Raw genomic sequence first — 17,063 nt, 5'->3', positions numbered from 1 at the left:
AGGAAGAAAAGGTGAGGGGAAGGTGGGACGGGGAGAGAGTGTGAGAGCAGGGAAAGAGTTGGTGTTTGGAATGATGTGTCCTGGGCAAGTGACAGGTGTTAACGAAAACGTAAACGCTTTGAATTGATTCACTTTACACTAATACTTGAGATTTTTCATATCCAGCAGTGTCGTAAGCGGAAGCGAAAGCCAGTATTTAGCGAAGAACAATTTCCCGGAAGGCGCTCCGCGGTACCGTGGTCACCCAGGACGGCTCAAGCGGGTAGCCGACTGGCGCTGCTAGACCGGAAGAGCCGGCCGCCGGCCGGAACTACCAGTTCCAGGAGGCCCTGCGGCGTCGCGCACGCGCGATGGTGTGGCGGCAGCGCCACCGCAGGACGCAGAGAAGCCAGCTAGCGAGTGGCGGTGACGGCGGCGGCTGTGGCAGTTCGCGGATAGGGCGTCTGCTGCGAGGCCGAGTGGCGTTCGGGCGGAGACCTCGGTTCCTTCCTCCACACGATCCTCTTGGTGAGTGTCCGTCCACGGTTCCCTGTCTGGCGACGGGACTGCTCCGGCCTTGGGCCGCAGCCTGCGCCTGACGGCCGGGCCGCGGGGTTCAGCTGACCCCCGGGCCCTTCCCTCCTGTGGTGGGGGAAGTGGGGGTGGGGTGAGATAGTGTTAGATGGAGGGGAGAGGTGGTGCGGCGCGCCGAGGCTAGGGCGGCCTGGGGCGGGCGAGAGGGAGGGTCGCGTGGGGGATGGGGTGCGAGGCGAAGCAGGTAGGAAACCGAGCATAGGAGGCGAGAATGAGGTGGAATGTCCTCCGAGTGCCGCTGGTGAAGATGTCGTGCTTCGCGGACTCTTGACAAGCGGGACTCACCGGTCTGGCGGGCAGCCCACCTACCGTAAGCACACACTGTACTTGATACCTTTCCACTTGCTGTTGGAGGTAATGGAAGTGAGGGTCTGTTGGTTGCTTCCATCTCCTTTCCTTCAATCTTACCATCTATTGCTTGACAAAATTTAAATGGGTGCTGGCTAGGCAGACAGAAATAAATAGGGCTCTGTGTACATATCTATCTGCGTAAAAACAGAGAGGGGCATGGTGATGTATTCAGATAAGAGCTAGGTCAAAGGAGATTTCAGTGTTTTTATTTTAAAATTGGTGACAAAAATCAGTTTGAGCAAGGCTTGAACTAGAAATGGTTTTTAACCTGAGATTCACTGGTTGGTGAACAGAACTGGGTGGGGGTCGGTGAAGGGTTCTTGAACTAGAATGGGATAACTGTAATTTATTATTTCCTTCAATTATGAATGTGGGCAACAAACCACAGTTGAGGTAGCAATGCCTGTTACTTTTTCACCAATAAAAATTACTGATGTTGTATCATGTTTACAGTTGCAGATATCTCAAAATATCCTTTATACTTTCTTGTTCACATTTATGCTATTGTTAAACCCATTGTTCTTGTTCTTTAATGTAATGATAAAGATGCACATACTTTATTATATCAAGGTCTTTAAAAATTGTTTTGTTAATAGTTCAGTATAATCGGTTTCCTTTGCAATCTCATGTATTTCATTGTGCATTTAAAAGCAGTCTGAGAAGGGGTCCTTAGGCTCCACCAGACTACTGAAGAGATCCACGGCACAAAAAAATTAACTCCTGAAGTAGAAGTAATTTGGGGGGGACCTATAGGTATGCCTGGAAGAATATTTGAATATTGCATGAGAATGAAGACAAGCAAATAGTATGATAAATGTGAATGAAAGAGGGAAGTTTGTAATCAGGGAAGTAAAAGGAAAGACTTGGCTGACATCAGAGCAATATATATATATTTTAAAGATAGACTTGTTCTGAGTACTGGGGAATCAGCAAAATAATCTGAGGAAGAAAGGGTAGTAAAGACTGCGGCTTTAAGATGTTCATATTATTGCACCTCCTAGTTCCAAGTGACGAAGCCCTCCGAGCTCTTGTGTGTAAGCCTGTGATAGGAAGTTCTTGTGTGTGCTGGTTTTCTTTAAATCATATGGCTAGTATGGCTTTTAAAGAATTGTCTATTCTTAAGTGAAAAACCCCAGGCTCTCCAAATGTATTATCCTATTGCTATTACCTTCTTTTCTTTTTTTTTAAGATTTTTTTTTATTATTGATTTTTTTAGAGAGAGGAGACAGAGAGAAATGGGGATGGTGGAGCGGGAATCATCAACTCATAGTAGTTGCTTCTAGTATGTATGTGCCTTACCTGGCAAGCCTGGGATTTGAACTGGTGACCTCAGCATTCCAGGTCGACTCTATCCACTGCACCAGCACAGGTCAGGCTATTATCTTCTTTTCATGTGTGATAGAAAGTAAACGTATAGATTATAGAATTGGAGGGTTGGTAAGTCTTTTTTTGGAAATGCCATTTAAAATTTTTGCAGTTCAACTTCATTTTGACATCAGCACTCTCACTAATTACTCAACATTTTTTTCAGAATACATGTGACTTGAAATTTGTACCTGTTTGTAAAGAACCTGTCAACATCTGGTGTGAGATTTTTTTTACCTCCTCTAAAATAATGGCAATAATGGAAAACCACTGTAGCAAACTTTTTCTGGAAAAAATGAAAGCTATAGAAAGGTCAAGAGGAATATTTTATGAAACAGATGTTGGTGTTGAAATAGTTTATGTTGAATTGAATGCACTATATTACAAATCACTGCCTTGGAGAGGTTTTGCCTGGTACTTTCTCTGTCTTTACACTGTCTCTTTGTCATTCTTTGTTCCCTGTCCCTGTATTTTATTTATAGTATTTACCTATCTATCTGATAACATATAATTTGTATACTTTATTTAGTATTTTAATCTTTGTCTCCCCATTAAGATGTCAGCTTTGTGAGAATAGGAACTTTGTTCTCACCACTATGCTGGTATAGTAGCTGGCTGGCACATAATAAATAATAAATATTTGCGGAATGAATTAACAAATGAGTTAACTTATACTAGGTTTTTTATTTCTAGGAATAAAACACCCATTTTTAAAATTTTGTAGGTAGTATTATGTATGCTGGATAGAATTTGAACGTTTTTATCTTACAGTTTTTTTAAAAGACAGGAAATTATTTTCCAAACACTTTGTGGTGCTCTCATGGTTCCACGACAGACGACTAATGACTCTTAGCACATGCTGACAGACAGGTTTGATTATCCTTAGCTTTCTATAATGATGTCAAGGAAGGGAGTGTGGGTGAAGTTCTTCTTTTGCTAAGGCTTTTTGTGTGATCCTAGTTTGGTATAAGTGACTCCAAATTTTTCACATCAGATGGATAAAAATTTCTAATGTCTGACAATATCAAATATTAGTGAAGATTTGGTTGAAAATGGTCATCTAGAAACTGCTGATGGACTTTACATTGGTACAGTTGCCTTGAGAGACAATATTTACAGTACTTAGGAAAAGTTGAAAATAGACACATCTCCCCTATAATGTCACAATTTCTGGAAGGCAGTAAGAATAATGGAAGGTGGAGACAAAGGGGATGATATCTGTAATGTATATTTAAAGACAATAAGCAACTATGACTGTGTTAATAGTTAATTCTGGGAGACAAAATACAAATGCTAAATCATTCTTTGTACCTTTCCCTATTTTCTGTTTGTTTGTTTTTTATTTGAATCCATAATATTTATTTATTTATTTATTTATTTGTGAGAGAGAGAGAGAGAGAGAGAGACGCAGGCAGGAAGGGAGAGAGATGAGAAGCATCAGTTCTTCATTGTAGCACCGTAGTTGTTCCTTGATTGCTTTCTCATATGTGCCTTCACTGGGGGTGCGAGGCTCCAGCCACTGAGCCAGTTACCACTTGCTCAAGCCAGCGACCTTGGGTTTCAAGCCAGTGACCTTTTGGCTCAAGCCAGCAATCATGGGGTCATGTCTATGATCCCACACTCAAGCCTGCGACCTTGGGGTTTCAAACCTGGGTCTTCAGCATCCCAGGCCAACACACTATCCATTGCGCCACTGCCTGGTCAGGCTGAATCCATAACTTCTAAGTGTTGTTTCCCAACTCTTTGAAAAATTGTAAGCCCAAAAAAGAGTTGCAAGAGTAGTACAATAAATACTCATATGTTCTTCACCTAGATTCAATATGTTAACGTTTGCTGTGTGTGGTTCATGAACAAGTAGACAAATGTGAGTTAGGTATAGATACGCACAGCACACCTTTCCCCACATACTTTAGGCTGTATTTCCCAAGAACAAAGAGACTTTCTTCTACATATCTACAATTCAGTTGTCACCCTCAAATCAAACATGGATGTAATATTATTTAATGTATAATATAATATATATCCAAATTTCCCCAGTTATCCAACATTGCTCTTAATTTTTTGGGTTTTATTTTTGACCCAAGATTCAATTAAGGATCTTGTATTTAGTTACTTGCTTGTATCTAAAATCTTTTCTTTTTTTTTTTGTCTCTCATGACACTAAGCGTCCAGACCAGGTTTTATAAGATGCCCCTCAATCTAGATCTGTCTGAACGTTTCCTCATGGTCAAATTCAGGTTAAACATTTTTGGCTGGAACACTACCTAGGTGATTTTAGGTCTCTTTCAGTGTAGGTCAAAGAGGCATGTCAGTTTCATTACTGATGTAAATTTGATTATTTGAAGAAGATAATGTCTACTAGGTTTATATTGTGAAGGCACCCCTTTCTTTTTTGTAATTAATAAGTAATCCGTGGAGTGATCATTTTAAAACTTTGCCAGAGTCATGAGTTGTTAATTAGACACCCCGGTATAAAAGGTCAAGACCATTTTGATTGGAGTGAGAGGATGCTGTATGAAAAGCAGCAGCAGCAGCATGGCTTTCCCTCAGTAATTGCTAGTTATCTTTTGGTGCTCACCTCGCAAACTACTTTCACTCTTCTTCACCTTAGTACCACATCCCTGACTTTAAAATAAGCCCTGCTCTTCTGATGCCTTCCTGGCCACTGTCAGAATGCCGTCACCTCCCACTTCACCCAGTTGGCTCTATGAGCTTGTGAGCTGCCTTCCCGTGATGGCACACAGCACTTACCACCTGACCAGGTGATGCAGCCTGATAATGCCATTCTGGAAATCGCAGCAATATATGTTCACTTTCTGTTTGATTCCACTCACAACACAACATTTGCCACTCTTTCAATGTGATGTGCTTCAGTTTAAATTACTTTTATTTGGAAAAATTACCCCCTAATATTTGTAGAAAATTGAAGAGGGAAGGTGAATTATATTTTAATGTTAAGAAATTTCACTTAACTAAAAAAATTTTTTAGCAGTGAGTATATTGGGCAGAGTTGGTTATATCACACTACGATTCTCCAAGGTAAAGTATGACTTTTTTTTTTTTTTTTTTTTGTAAAAGCCTGATATAGGTGAAATCCTTCTTACTTGCTTTTGAAATACCAGTACTTTTAAAATTTTTTCACAAATGGTTAATTTTTTTTCCCTTTTCAACTTTGTTTTTTCCATACATACTTTCTCTCTGGAGTTGATTTTTTCTTAAACAGGAAGAATTTCAGTTTTATTTTACATTTTAATTGCCTAAACTTGGGTTTGCTTAGAATTATTTGTGGCTTTAACTCTAAGCCTAATCAAGATGTTTTCATTTGTAAAGGAACTAGGATCAATAATTTCTGTATCATGTCTACCTTTTACTTATTATTATTTTTTTAATTTAGTGAGAAGCAGAGAGACAGACTCGTGCATGCACCCCGACCAGTATACACCCAGCAAGCCCACTAGGGGGCGATACTCTGCCCATCTGGGGCCACTGCTCCCGTTGCAAGGGGAGCCATTCTTTAGCGCCTAAGGTGAGGCCTTGGAGCCAGCCTCAGCACCCGAGGCCAACTTGCTTGAGCCAATTGAGCCATGGCTGCAGGAGGGTAATAAAGAGAGAGAGATAGAGGGGGAGGATTGGAATAGCAGATGATTGCTTTTCCTGTGTGCCCTGACTAGGAATTGAACCCAGAATTTCCATATGCTGGGCTTACGCTCTACCAGAGCCCACTGGCCAGGTCATGTATACACTTTAGAAGAAGCTTTAGATACTGATCTGTTTGATTTTTGTTTTTTTAAATTATAGGTAATTAAAATTTACTTCCATTTGCATCTCTGATTTTTTCAGATTATTTTACAATTTTATTAAAACATTTTCAGAAGGGCAGTTTTTCATTGTTCCTAAGCTGAAACTGGGGATTGAACTCCACAATACAGTGATCGAAAGAAGTGGTAAGTGTTGGCTGGATGGCTTAGTTTGTTAGAGCTTCATCCTGAAAGTGTGGTGGTTGCCTGTTGGATCTCTGGTCATGGCACACACAGGAACAAATCGATGTTCCTGTCTCTCTCTCTCTCTCTCTCTCTCTCTCTCTTTTTCTCTTTCTCTCCCTCTCCCTTCCTCTCTCTAAAATAAATAAATAAAAATTAAAAAAGAAAAATAAGCCTGACCAGGCGGTGGTGCAGTGGATAGAGCGTCGGACTGGGATGCTGAGGACCCAGGTTCGAGACCCTGAGGTCGCCAGCTTGAGCGCAGGCTCATCTGGTTTGAGCAGAAAGCTCACCGGCTTGGACCCAAGGTCTCTGGCTCAAGCGAGGGGTTACTCGGTCTGCTGAAGGCCCGTGGTCAAGGCACATATGAGAAAGCAATCAATGAACAACTAAGATGTCGCAATGCGCAACGAAAAACTAATGATTGATGCTTCTCATTTCTCCGTTCCTGTCTGTCTCTCCCTGTCTATCCCTCACTCTGACTCTCTCTCTGTCTCTATAAAAGAAAAAAAAAAGAAAAAGAAAAATAAGCCTGACCAGGCGATGGTGTGGTGCATAGAGTGTTTGCCAGGGACGCTGAGGAACCAAGTTCGAAACTCCGAGGTCACTGGCTTGAGCGCGGGATCATCTGGCTTGAGAGCTCGCTCATCAGCTTGAGCGCAGGGTTGCTGGCTTGAGTGTGGGATCATAGACATGGCCCCATGGTCGCTGGCTTGAGCCCAAGGTTGCTGGCTTAAACAAGGGGTCACTTGTTCTGTTGGAGCCCTCTGGTCAAGGAACATATGAGAAAGCAATCAATGAACAACTAAGGAATTCCAACAAAGAATTGATGCTTCCTGTCTGTCTGTTCCTGTCTGTCTCTCGCGCGCGCTAAAAAAAAGAAAAAGAAAAGAAAATGAAGTGACCACCTGTTGATACTTCAGGTTCTCTTATTTAATATAGATGAATGAATAATTGAGCAAATTAAAAAAGAATTTTTAAAAAAAATTTTTTGTTCCTCTTATTTATGCATTTATTGGTTGGTTCTTGTACGTGCCCTGACTGGGGATTGAAACTGCAACCTTGGCGTATTGGGACTATGCTCTAACTAACTGAGCACCCGGCCAGGACAGTTGAGCAAATGTTAAAAAGGAAACTTAGAGTCCTTTCTAGGGATCTCTATAATGTCTTTTTTTTTTAAGTTTGAATATGTAACTTCAATGTATACACTTTTTTGTAAGCCATTTTAAATTTTATTTTTTAAATTAAATAAAATTTTAAAAACTGTTTCTATTGATGAGAGAGAAAGAGGGGGGGAATGGAAGAGAGAGAAGCATCAACTTGCTGTTTCACTTAGTTTTATTTAGTTGTGCGATCACTGGTTGCCTCTTGTACGTGCCCTGACTAGGGATTGAACCCACTGGGATGATGCCCTGTCTACTGAGCAACCGGCCTGGGCCTGTAAGCCATTTTTTTTTTATGTAAGGCTTTAAGCATACTGTTGTAACTGTAAAAATAGGCAAGATGTCTGCTCATTAACCTAAGATGACTGTCCTAGAGGTGCTTGCTTGGTCTTGCTCCCATGTAATGCTGGTACACCCACGCTGCAGACTGCTGGAAAGCATGTTGTCAAACGTGTTCTGTTCTCTTTCCTTTTTTTTCCTTACTAATTTGTTTTCAGTATATTTTCTGTGAGTCTTTGAAAGGATTAAACCATGGTTTTTCTATTAGAAAATTTAAAAGTCAAAAGAGAGATACTAGCCTTTTTGTCCCCCTTCAGGATCAGAGTCAAATTATCTTCCCAAGCAGTCTTAATTTTATACAACTACATGTATTTTTAAAGTTTTTAGGAGTTAAGCTAAATTAATCTAATTTTAACCCACTTTGAACTGTCTGTCTGCTTTCACTTTCTAATACAGGACTGTGACCCATTTCTCTTTTTAAAAAAATATTATTTATTTATTTTTTACAGAGACAGAGAGTGAGTCAGAGAGAAGGATAGACAGGGACAGACAGACAGGAAAGGAGAGAGATGAGAAGCATCAATCATTAGTTTTTCGTTGCGTGTTGCAACACCTTAGTTGTTCATTGATTGCTTTCTCATATGTGCCTTGACCATGGGCCTTCAGCAGACCGAGTAACACCTTGCTGGAGCCAGCAACCTTGGGTTCAAGCTGGTGGGATTTTGCTCAAACCAGATGAGCCCACGCTCAAGCTGGCGACCTCGGGGTCTTGAACCTGGGTCTTCTGCATCCCAGTCCGACGCTCTATCCACTACGCCACCGCCTGGTCAGGCTGTGACCCATTTCTTGATTTTATTTCCATTATTTATAAATTCTGAATAATTCACAAAAATATATTAGGTATAAAAGTTATAGCACGTAAGGTAGAGGTACAAAATTTTTGCAAATATTGATTTCTGTTCCAGAAAAACTTAGGAAAGAATAGATGAATTCTTTTTGAAAAATGATTTCATTTTTACCACCTTCTTTATAACCCAAGGAATGTTTAACTTTTTAATTTCTTTTTTTAGATTTTATTTAATCATTTTTAGAGAAGGAGAGAGAGAGAAGGGGGGAAGAGTAAGAAGCATCAACTCTCATAGGTGCTGTGACCGGGTAAGCCCAGAGTTTTGAACTGGGGATCTCAGTGTTCCAGGTCAGTGCTTTATCCACTGCGCCACCACAGGTCAGGTAGAATGTTTGATTTTTTAAAACAAAATGCCCTTGGCCCTGGCCAGTTAGGTCAGTTGGTTAAGAGCATTGTCCGAAACAACAAGGTTTTAGGTTCAATCCCCGGCCAGGACACACACAGGAAGCAGCCAATGAATGCATGACTTAGTGGAGCAACAGATGAATGCTTCCCTTCCTCCACCCCTCTTTCTTCCTTCCTCTTTCTGTCTCTCTAAAAATAAAAAATTAAGCCCTGGCCAGATAGCTCGGTTGGAGTGTTGCCTAGTGTGGAGGTTGCTGGTTCAATTCCCCAGTCAGGGCACATACAGGAACAGCCTGATGTTCCTCTCTCTCTCTCCCTGCCTTCCTCAAAAATAAAAAGCCTGACCTGTGGTGGTGCAGTGGATAAAAAATATCGACTTGGAACACTTAGGTCGCCAGTTCAAAACCCTGGGTTTGCCGGGTCAAGGCACATACAGGAAGCAACTACTATGAGTTGATGCTTCCTTCTTCTACCCTCTTTCTCTCTCAATCTCTCTCTCTTTCTCCCCTCTCTCTAAAAAATTTTAAACAACCACAACAAACCTTTTAATACCTAACTATTCAGTATTCAAGGTTGTGATGAGCTAACTTGGATTCTGGTGGAAAGTGACTTATTAAGCCCCATTATGAGTAAGTTTCTGTTCCATCATTTCAAAATAGCATCATAATTGTAATGATACAGATAGCTAACATTATCAAGTTATTTTTCTTTTTCTAGGCATTATGTAAACAATTTAAAATTACACATTTCATAGTTCTATGGAGGCATCATTATGGTTTATTTCTTTTTGAAGAAACATTTTAACTAACTAGGTAATTTCTTTTTGTGGTCCAGGAAGTTCCTTTTAGGTTACCACAGTCAATGATAGTAATCTTGTTTGAAATTTGATAATAAATATTTATGATTTTATGAAGTACCATTCTCATAAATGTGATGAAATGGACCTGACAGCCGCTGTTTACATGCTTCTCTGAATTTTGAGGGTGGACTCTTGGGTTTTGAAACAGGCTTTACCAGTATTACAGCTCAGCAAAAATGTAGCCAGAGCTTCCTCAAAGCACGCGGGTGGCGGACTCTCCCTCTCGGACCTTTGCAGAGGACTGGGGGGGGGGGGGGTAAGTTTTCTTTAGTTACTTGGTTTATCTTGATCTCCAGGTTTATATATGTCTTAATGAGATGTCATTAGAGATTGTTGAGTAGGAGGAAATTAGATGGGTGGTATTTAATTTTAGACTAATAAAATTAATGGATATTTATCTAATTGTGAAAGTTCTGATATCCATTTCTGGATTGGGTATATATTTTTGTATCATTTATTACGTCTGGGAAATAAAGGGATATAACTTTAATGCTTTTGAAGCTCTACTTATTGTTGTGTAGCTTATTATTTTGAACTATGTTTAGAAATTAAGGACTGTGTCCTTTTGGTTGTATTTGAAATTTTTCACATCTTAAATATATTATGATTCACAATATATTGTCTGGTCCTCAGTGTTTAAGTAATTGGGAAGAGCTTAGAGCCAAGTTTTTATGTTTTTTTCTTTTTCCTTTTTAAATTACTAAAGTAGGCCCTGGCCGTTGACTCAGTGGTAGAGTGTCAGCCCAGCATGTAGATATCCTGGGTTCAAGTCCCAGTTAGGGAACACAGGAGAAGCACCTATCTGCTTCTCCACCCCTCCACCTCTCACTTCTCTTTCTCTCTCTCTCTCTTTCTTTCTCACCCTCTCTCTCCCCCTCCTGCAGCATGGCTGGATTGAGTTGGCCCTGGATGCTGAGGATGGCTCCATGGCCTCCACCTCAAGCGCTAAGAGCTCGGTTGCTGAGCAACGGAGCAATGCCCCAGATGGGCAGAGCATCACCCCTAGTGGGCTTGCAGGATGGATCCCGGTCAGGGCGCATGTGGGAGTCTCTCTCTCTGCCTGCCCTCCTCTCACTGAATTAAAAAATGAATAAATTACTAAAGTAATAAATATTTCTGTTTAAAAAAAACATGTAAAAACCATGCAAAACTGAAAACTTTTCATCTCTATATATACATACACATATTATATGTTTTGGAATTTTTCTTTTTTTTCCTCCCAAATTATACTTAATCCATTAAACCCTCACAACTGTGTGAACATAGGTTCTATTTTATATCCAATTACAAATGAAGAAACCGAGGCATGGAGAGGTGACTAGCCAAAGGTTGCACACCGAGTTAGCAGCAACATTGCGGTTTGAGCCTAGGCAGGGGTTTGTGTCTTAGCCCCTGTGCTGGCTCCGGGAGCTTAGCCTTCTTACTGGTCTCGGTTTGCTTTGTTCCCTCAGTGATGCGTGCTGGTCATCTTTCTGTGTACCTCTACCTCCTTCTTTCAAACCTAATTAATATTGCCAACCCCATTAGTAATGATTTCAAGTAAGATTTTGAAAGATTTTATTTATTGATTTTAGAGAGAGGAGAGAGAGAAAGGTGGGGAGGGGGGGGCGGGAGAGGAGTGGGAAGCATCAATTTGTAGTTGCTTCTATGTGTCTTGACCAGGCAAGCCCAGGGTTTCGAACCAGCAGCCTCAGTGTTCCAGGTCAATGCTTTATTCACAGCACCACCACAGGCCAGGCAAAAGAAATATTTTTAAAAGTCAAGATTTTCAACTGGAATGTGAGACTACATTATTATTAGTATTTCTAAGTAATGCATATTTACTGTCCAGATGTTTTGTTAGGATCTGGAATTTTCTAACACAAGAAGTCTCTAGTGTTAGAATTTGGGCACTATCTGGCCTTATATGATATTACTTGCATCTTCAAAGTAGTCTGCCTTTCAATTCCTGAACTTGTGCCAAGAACAGTTGTTACTAAGTCTGTTCTATAATGTTTTACTCTTGTTTCAAATGTACCAAATAAAGATATTAAAGTATCACTTGTTCTTTTTTTTTTTTTTTTTTTTTTTTTAGTGAGAGAGAGATACAAGAAGGGAGAGAGATGAGAAGCATCAGCTCGTAGTTATGGCACCTTAGTTGTTCATTGCTTCTCATACATGTCTTGACTGGGGGGGGGACAGGAGGGTTCCAGCTGAGCCAGTGACCCTGTGCTGCTGGTGAGCCTGCGCTCAAGAGCCTCTCCAGCGCCTGGGGCAGAGGCCAAGGAGCCATCCCCAGCGCCCGGGCCATCTTTGCTCCAATGGAGCCTCGGCTGCGGGAGGGGAAGAGAGAGACAGAGAGGAAGGAGGGGGGGGGGGAGTGGAGAAGCAAATGGGCGCTTCTCTTATGTGCCCTGGCCGGGAATCGAACACGGGTCCCCCGCACGCCAGGCCGATGCTCCACCGCTGAGCCAAACGGCCAGGGCCCTAATGTCTTCTTTTTTTTTTTTTCTTTTTAATTTTTTAAAATTTATTCATTTTAGAGAGGAGAGGGAGAGAGAGAGAGAGACAGAGACAGAGAAGGGGGAAGGAGCTGGAAGCATCAACTCCCATATATGCCCTGACCAGGCAAGCCCAGAGTTTTGAACCGGCGACCTCAGCATTTCCAGGTTGATGCTTTATCCACTGCGCCACCACAGGTCAGGCCCTAATGTCTTCTTTTATAGACACATTTTATAAATATTTTGAGCCTGACCAGGCGGTGGCACAGTGGATAGAACATCAGACTGGGATGCAGGGGTCCCAGGTTTGAAACTCTGAGGTTGCTGGTTTGAGCGCAAGATCATCTGGCTTGAGCGCAGGCTCATCCAGCTTGAGCATGGGGTCACTGGCTTGAGCATGGGATCATAGACATGACCTTATGGTCGCTGGCTTGAGCCCAAAGGTCACTGGCTTAAAGCCCAAGGTCGCTGGTTTGAGCAAGAGGCCACTTACTCTGTTGTAGTACCCCGGTCAAGGCACATATGAGAAAGCAGTCAGTGAACAACTAAGACGCAGCAACGAAGAATTCATGCTTCTCATCTCTCTCCCTGTCTGTCCCTATCTGTCTTTCTCTCTATCTCTCTGTCTCTGTCACACACAAAAAATTTTTTTAAAAATTTTATTTATTTATTTTTTTTAGAGAGGAGAGAGAGAGAGAGGGAGAGAGAGACAGAAAGAGAGAAGGGGGGAGGAGCTGGAAACATCAACTCTCATATGTACCTTGACCAGGCAAGCCCAGGGTTTCGAACCGGCGACCTCAGCATTTCCAGGTTGACGCTTTATCCACTGCGCCACCACAGGTCAGGCCCCAAAATTTTTTTTGAAAGGTTTACATTACTACCAGAATGAAAGACTAACATTTCTTATCCTAAATAGAAAGCAACTTAAATATAATAAAAGCAAAACAATGTTATAAAACCTAGCTAGCTACTATCTGCAGAAGGTGCTGAGTTTAAGGCCTGCCATCCCTTAATTAAATGGAGAGATTAGCAAATGTTAGGAAAGTGTTACAGACAGATTGGCACCTTGCTTAGACTTTCTTCTTGGTGGAAACAGAAGAACTGAGACTCAGTGAGTTGACTTTCCCTTTTAGTGATTCAGTGTCATTTAGTGTCATAGGGAAGGAAGGGATGCACTGTGTTGGCGAGAGCAGTTCCCCCAGAGCTCCACAGAGGGAGGAGATTTGGAGGCTGGCCTCAAAGGATAAATCTGAGTTCACCTGAAAATAGGGACGGTATGGACTTCTTAGGCTGTATAATAGCATCTGCAAATGTTGAAGATTGCAGGAAATTGTGTGGCAGCAGCATCTGATTTGGGGAAAGTGGAGAAATGTTGAGAGATGAGATAGGAGCTGTAAAAAGGAAGATTTAAGGGCTTAATCCCTAGGAACTTTTTCTACACTTTCATATACCCTTTTTTCATAGGATTTGAAGGAATCTACGTTATTTATTTAGTCTTAAAGTCAACCAAACCTAACTTTGTCAGACAGTTTGAAACTTTCAAAGAAAGGGGAAGTTGTCCAAATACTGACATATATTAATAGCTATTGAAAGAGTGGGATGGCCTGAGCGGGCAGTGGCACAGTGGATGGACCAGTGGTCCCCAACCTTTTTTGGGCCACGGACCAGTTTAATGTCAGAAAATATTTTCACGGACTGGCCTTTAGGGTGGGACGGATAAATGTATCACGTGACCAAGACAAGCGTCAAGAGTGAGTCTTAGACAACGTAACAGAGGGAATCTGGTCATTTTTTAACAATAAAACATCGTTCAGACTTCAATATAAATAAAATGGAAATAATGTAAGTTATTTATTCTTTCTCTGCGGACCGGTACCAAATGGCCCATGGACCAGTACCGGTCCACGGCCCGGGGCTTGGGGACCACTGGGATAGACCATTGGCTTGGGATGCTGAGGCCCAGGTTCGAAACTCCAAGGTTGCCACTTTGAGCACAGACTCATCTGGCTTGAGCATGGGCTCATCTGGCTTGAGTGTGGGCTCACCAGCTTGCGTGTGGGGTCGCCAGCTTGATCATAGGATCATAGACATGACCCCATGGTTGCTGGCTTGAGCCCAAGGTCACTGGCTCTGTTGGAGCACTCCAGTCAAGGCACATATGAGAAAGCAATCAGTGAACAACTAAGGTGCCACAACTAGGAGTTGATACTTCTCATTTCTCCTTTTCTGTCTGTCTGTCCCTGTCTGTCCCCCCCCCCCCTTCTCTCAAAAAAAAAAAAAGAGTAGGATGAATTGAAGTGACCTTGACCATAAATTAAAGCTGGGTGAGTCAGATACTCTCAGCTTTGCCAGTTGTTAATTTGAATTTGGGCACATTTATTTCCTCAGTTTCCTCATCTCTGAAATGTGTATAAGAATACTGGCCCTGGCTGGTTGGCTCAGCGGTAGAGCGTCGGCCTGGCGTGTGGGGGACCCGGGTTCGATTCCTGGCCAGGGCACATAGGAGAAGCGCCCATTTGCTTCTCCACACCCCCCCCCTCCTTCCTCTCTGTCTCTCTCTTCCCCTCCCGCAGCCAAGGCTCCATTGGAGCAAAGATAGCCCGGGCGCTGGGGATGGCTCCTTGGCCTCTGCCCCAGGTGCTAGAGTGGCTCTGGTCGCGGCAGAGCAACGCCCCAGAGGGGCAGAGCATCGCCCCTGGTGGGCGTGCCGGGTGTATCCTGGTCGGGCGCTTGCGGGAGTCTGACTGTCTCTCCCTGTTTCCAGCTTCAGAAAAATACAAAAAAAAAAAAAAAAAGAATACCTGCTTTTCAGGAGTGTTACACAGAGATTAAATGAGAATATACATGTAAAACCCCTGGTCTGGCAATTCTTCTTCCTTTTATTTATTTATTTCCTAAGCACCCATATATTTCACTTCCACCAGCAACTTAAAACTCTTCAAGTTTAATCATTACTATTTATAACACTTTATTTTAAGTTTGTTATTGCTGTGCCTGGTTACCTCGATCAGTTAGAGCGTCCTCCTGAAACACCAAGGTTGCAGGTTCAATCCCCAGTTAGGGCACATACAGGAAGCGACAAACTAATGCACAACTAAGTGGAACAACAGAATAAATGCTTTTCTTTCTCTCTTCCTCTCTCTCTCTCTCTCTCTTTTTCTCTCTTCTTCTCTGACTCTCTAAAATCAATAAAAAAGAAGTTTGTTACTAAGTGGAAATTAATATAAAAATTGGATTCTTTTACAATTTAGGCCAGTAAGTATATTTGCCTTTCTTCACTTTCTTCAGTTGACCAGGAATTAGTGCTAAATGTAATGTAGCTATGGGAACTTTGTGTTATGAAATTTCTGGATTTTATTTTTGATCATAGTGAATTGAAAAAAAAAGTATTTTTAGTGTGATAGTTTAAATGTTACAGTGTGTTACCGGATGTTACATCATATGATAGATAGTAATTTTTTTTCTTAATAGTGGTTGTTGGTGCCTGACCAGGTGGTGGCGCAGTGGATAGAGCGTAGGACTGGGATGCGGAGGACCCAAGTTGTTTGAGACCCTGAGGTCACCAGCTTGAGCACGGGCTCATCTGGTTTGAGCAAAAAGCTCAGCAGCTTGGACCCAAGGTTGCTGGCTTGAGCAACAGATCACTGGCTCAGCTGTAGCCCCATGGTCAAGGCACATAGGGAAAGCAATCAATGAACAACTAAGGTGCCACAATGAAAAAACTGATGATGCTTCTCATCTCTCTCTGTTCCTATCTGTCTGTCCCTATCTATCCCTCTCTCTTCTCTCTCTCTGTCTCAGTAAAAAAAAAAAAAAAAAAAAGTGGTTGTTGGAGATTATAATGAATTAGTGTTCAAATTAATGTTCTCAAGTTTGTATACTTTTTATTTTTAAGTGAGAGGAGGGGAGATAGTGAGACAGATCCCTGCATGGCCCTGATCAAGATCCACCTGGCAACCCTTGTTTGGGGCTGATGCTCTGCCCATCGGGGGCCAATGAGCTATGTTTAGCACCTGAGGCAGAGGCCCCACAGAGCCATCCTCAGCGGCCAGGCCAATGTTCTTGAATCAATTGAGCCATGGCTGCAGGAGGAGAAGAGATTGAAAGAAAGAGAGAAGGGGGTTAGAGGAGCAAAGGAGAAGCAGATGGATGCTTCTTCTGTGTGCCATGACCGGGAATTGAACCTGGGACATCCATGTGCCGGGTCAACGCTCTGCCACTGAGCCAACTGGCCAGGACCCCAAGTTTGTATACTTTTTCTTACTGGAAAATGTTTGCTAAAGCATGCTTGGATTTAGAAGTATATTATTTGTATACTTTAAACATTTAAAATATACTTTATTTTTAGAACAGTTTAATATTTACAGAGGCCCTGGCCGGTTGGCTCAGAGGAAGAGCATCAGCCCGGCGTGTGGAAGTGCCAGGTTCGATTCCCAGCCAGGGCACACAGGAGAAGCGCCCATCTGCTTCTCCACCCTTCCCCTCTCCTTTCTCTCTATCTCTCTCTTCCCCTCCCACAGCCAAGGCTCCATTGGAGCAAAGTTGGCCGGGGTGCTAAGGATGGCTCCATGACCTCTGCCTCAGGCTCTAGAATGGCTCCGATTGCAGCAGAACAATGTCCCAGATGGGCAGAGCATTGCCCCCTAGTGGGCATGCCAGGTGGATCCTGGTGGGGTGCATTTGGCAGTCTGTCTCTCTGCCTCCCGGCTTCTCACTTCAGAAAAATACACACAAAAAAATTTTCAGAAAAATTGAAAAGTT

The 17,063-nt window shown here is 42.3% G+C and overlaps 1 protein-coding gene across 7 annotated transcripts in view; it reads left to right on the top strand.

Moving 5' to 3' along the window:
• The first annotated feature begins 353 nt into the window (after positions 1-353).
• GAPVD1 (GTPase activating protein and VPS9 domains 1) overlaps positions 354-17,063 on the top strand; it is a 74,293-nt gene continuing 57,583 nt past the window's right edge. For 5 of the 7 annotated variants that reach the window (XM_066367162.1, XM_066367159.1, XM_066367161.1 and 2 more), the window contains exon 1: positions 356-507. The gene's annotated coding sequence lies outside the window, so the exon portion shown is untranslated. Of the gene's footprint in view, positions 508-6,129; positions 6,234-17,063 lie in introns of all 7 variants that reach the window. The other 2 variants (XM_066367158.1, XM_066367157.1) reach the window with 2 other exon arrangements.

Source organism: Saccopteryx leptura, chromosome 2 (assembly GCF_036850995.1).
Source record: "Saccopteryx leptura isolate mSacLep1 chromosome 2, mSacLep1_pri_phased_curated, whole genome shotgun sequence".
NCBI lineage: Eukaryota > Metazoa > Chordata > Mammalia > Chiroptera > Emballonuridae > Saccopteryx > Saccopteryx leptura.
The sequence above is the reverse complement of the archived record's forward strand: the minus strand, read 5'-3'. Positions and strand labels throughout refer to the sequence as shown.